The 4,081-nt window shown below is 47.8% G+C and overlaps 1 non-coding gene across 1 annotated transcript; it reads right to left on the bottom strand.

The window, feature by feature from the left end:
* Positions 1 to 3,491: 3,491 nt before the first annotated feature.
* LOC139274367 (U2 spliceosomal RNA) lies at positions 3,492 to 3,688 on the bottom strand. Its single transcript, XR_011595451.1, has one exon. It is a non-coding gene; the product is annotated as a U2 spliceosomal RNA (small nuclear RNA).
* Between the last annotated feature and the right edge of the window lie 393 nt (positions 3,689 to 4,081).

The raw sequence follows: 4,081 nt of genomic DNA, 5'->3' as shown, positions 1-4,081 counted from the left end.
CAAAGTACATTGAAATTGTATTTGGTAGCAAAGCTTATTTCTTTATCCACAGCCTTATGTAATTATCATTTAGATTATAATATCACAATGTAATTGGCCATTACATTGCTATAATCTATCCAAATAAATTGAATTCCACTGATATCCTCAGCCATTTGCTAGGAGAGCTCCCAGTGATTCTAATCTTTGGAAATTACACACTGCTAGAAATGTAGAATTAAAAAAGCACATCATCATTACCATTACATTTGCCTGTCAAGAGGGAAAAGTGATAGTTCATAATTTTTCAGCAAAAATAAGTAACAAAAACACAGTAATTCACCACCACGTTTCACAACAACCTCACACAGCATAAGTCATTTGGTTTGTGGGATTCCATTATGTGGTGATATTTTTTTACCAAAATACACCAATTTAAACGGGATGTTACTACTTACTGCCTGAACCCCACATTACAACAGAGACTACACTCCAACATTACTTCATTGACTGTAAAGCGCTTTGAGACATCCGGTTTGTGAAAGACACTATATAAATGCAAGTCTTTCTTTCTTTCTAACCAAAGTACGTGCTAATGTTATTTAATGTAGTGTGTACTGCCAGAAGCTCTGAGAAAAGCATTTCAAAACATTCTGAAGGCACTGCCTGAGTTTGAGGCAGAGTTATTTTAGATAGGGTTGAACAAATCCCCTCAAAACTAAACATCAATTATTAGGGTAAAAATTGGATCACCCCTGAAAATGGGCACAGGATCGCAATGCGCAATCAACCCGCACCCGTTCAAAGTGATGCAGGCAGCACACCAACTTCATGCTGCCTGCTAATTATAATGATTGTGACCAGCACTAAACACACTGTTAAGTTGCTGCACACTCAGCAGGAGGCCCAAGTTTATGTGACGCTAGGACCAATTAAAGCTAGCCTACACTTCTTAAAGACAGCCTGCACCTCTCAAAGCGGACGTGCATTCTGGCTACAGCAGCTGATTCAACTAGCAGGGGAACAGTGTAAGAAGGAAGAAGAGGTAATGATGGCACAACAGCAGAGACAGCATGCTCCAAGGTTCTTGGATGCAGCACTGGAGGACTTGGCACAGGAAGTGGATAGGTGACGAAAGGTCCTGTATGGGGGAGGGAGGTCCTCCAGGCAAAAGCAGAAAAGGCAATGGGAGCAGTTAGCCGTTGTGGTCAATGCAGTGTAGACCCAAAGACCTGGATGCAGTTCCACAAGAAGTTTAATGACCTCACACGAGTGGTCAAGGTCAGTGAATTCATCTTCAAATGCCATGTCCTTACAACTGAACCACTAGCTTCACCAAAGCTCAATTCACCCCCATCACTCACCTACCAACAACCTCTATCAATTACGACTCATACCAAACATTCATAGCTTCACCCCACCCTCACACACTGCTACAAACCTCACACCCACAACTCACAGCTGCACACATTGCCAGTTATTCAACCATGACAGGCGCATCATCCAGTTTGTATGACACTCAGTGACACACTTCCCTCTTTCTTGCAGGAGAGGTGGCATATAACAGGAGGCAGCAGAGGCTACGCAAAGGGGCACAGGCGCACCTGCATAACCTTACCCTGATGGAGGAGACGGTGCTGGCCATTCTTGGGAGGGACATTGCTGAGTCAGTGTGCAGTGGTGGGCCTGAATCAATTGAATATGACAGTATCCTCATACCTTATCGTCTTTCTCACATCCCACAATCTCTTCTGATTTACAAGCTGCAGATGGTGCAAGCATGCACCGCTTGTTTTCCCCCTCCGCTCACCACAACTCTACACTTGTGCCTTTCTCCTTTCAGATAGCCAAGAACTGCAACCTGGCCGGGCAGTGGTGGAGGAGCAGAAAATACAAGAGGAAGAAGGCAGTGCTGCAGAAGACACAGCACTGTCACTCGATTTCACACTCGCAGCCACCAGCTCAGATACTGACAGTCCACGTAGTTTAGAGGCTAGGTTAGATGTGGGATCTGCACATGGTGAGTCACCGGGCACGAGTGGCACGCAGCCAGGGCAGGGGGAAAGGGTCGCGCAGGAGTCAGTTCCCTAGAGGGTGAGGTTGCACATGGGTTCTGCTGCACAGGACTCAGATAAGGACTTCAATGGGGTGACCTACAGAAGAGTAATGATGGGTATGCACAGCAAAATGCTTGGTGCATTGGGAAGCCTGCCAGAAAGCCTGCGTACAATGTCAAAGAGCATGGAACAGTCCAGCACCAACCATGCATTGGGCTTTGCGCAGCACACTTGTGGACCCAACCATGATGCAGCGTCTGATGTCCAATGTTTCAGCTTCCATTGCAGCACAAATAGAAGCCACCGTATGTCTGAGTGCTGCAATAGAAGCTCAGGCTGAACCAATGCAAGCTCAGCTTGCTGCCGCACAAGCACATACTGCTGCCATCATGGCTGGGTTTACCAGTGTTGATAGGGGCTTGCAGGGTGTCACAGCAGTCCAGTATTCTCTCCTCCAGCAGAGTACTAGGATTGCTGAATTGCCGACCCGGGAGAATGGCATTGGCTCCATGGAGCACGAACCTGCTGTCTTCTCTCAGGATAACAGCATTCATCCTCCCACCACTGCCACTCTGCCCTTGTTGTTGCCTGTCAGCCAACCAGCGCAGACTGCTGCCGCCCATGCTGAGATCCGAAACCGGGCCGACTAGAGCTGCACAAGGTCATCCTGCAAGGCCCTCTGCTATCTCTCCCACTGAAAATCAGCAGCCTTCAATCAGCCATACTGTAGCTACTGGGGTAGCACTGCATAGGAGCACTAGGACAGGCAAAGTCATACAGACGACAGGCATGAAGGGAATGTACAAGGGTGATTAGTTAATTTTTGAATTAAATATTATAATGGTTTGATTCGTAAAATGTGTTTGGAATGTTTGTTTTGTGGTGGCTTTTATTGTAGCATTGTGCTCAAGAGGACATTGTGATAGTCAGTAACAGAGGGAAGGGAAGGTGTGGGACTATTGGTGAATGGGGAATTGTGGTTCCGTTCACTGGTATCAGTTGGATGAGTTGATCATGGACAGCCCGGGCAGAAAGGGACTGTCTGGGTTGCCTCCTACCTTCCGCTTCCTCCACTTCTGCTTCCCCATCCTCCTCTTCCTCCTCCTCTTCCTCCTCAGCTGGTCGCTGTATTTCTGATGGCAAGGACTGTGCCCTCATATTGGCGAGGTTGTGGAGGATGCATCAGACCATGACGAATCTTGAGATGTGTTCTGGTGAGTACTGCAGGGCTCTTCCAAGGCGGTCCAGACAACAGAAGCATTGTTTAAGGATGCCAATGGTGTGTTCTATCAGATTTTTTTTTTTTTAAACCGTAGCCAATCTTTCCAATTCTTTGTCAGATCACAAACGCCAGAGGTCACCTTGCACACATCAAGGATCACCCTGCGCTAATGCTCTTAGCCAAAAGGCCTAGAGCCCAAGCACCGTTCCTGGAAGTACTGCAATACCAGGTTCGTGCCATGGAGGTGGATGGGTCAGCACCCCCACACACCTCCGTGGAGATGGATGGGTCAAACCACCCCACCCACCTCCTATTTCCAAAAAGCATAGGAGAACCACCTTCCTGATCCAGGGAGAACCACGTTGGGGTCATGGTTACTCCCCTGTCAGGTCAGTTACGCATGATCTTAGCCAAAAGGCCGAGAAGCGATCTATCAGATTCCATATGCCAGCATGGCTTTGGTTGCGAAAAAGAGTCATGAGCAAGGCCAGGTGGTTAGCGGATAGCCCTTGTCACCCTCTAGTTTGTTGTGGTGGCTCAAATGCTGATAGAACAGTGGACCACCCGCAGAATGACTGCTGCCAGGATACTGAGCATTAACTTGCATGAGTATGGTCGGACATCAGCTGGACATTGAGGGAGTGGAATCCCTTCCGGTTGCGGTACATCTCCAAATTGAGATGCGGTGCCTGCAAAGCAATGTGCATGCAGACAATGCCCCGCTGCACCATGGGACAGTCTGCTATCCTGGCGAAGCCGTGTGCTCGCTCCACCTGCTTCTCTCTGATAAGAGAGCGAATGAAATGTATTCAGCTCTCTTTTC

This window comes from Pristiophorus japonicus, chromosome 9 (genome assembly GCF_044704955.1).
Source record: "Pristiophorus japonicus isolate sPriJap1 chromosome 9, sPriJap1.hap1, whole genome shotgun sequence".
In the NCBI taxonomy this organism is placed as follows: Eukaryota; Metazoa; Chordata; class Chondrichthyes; family Pristiophoridae; genus Pristiophorus; species Pristiophorus japonicus.
The sequence above is the reverse complement of the archived record's forward strand: the minus strand, read 5'-3'. Positions and strand labels throughout refer to the sequence as shown.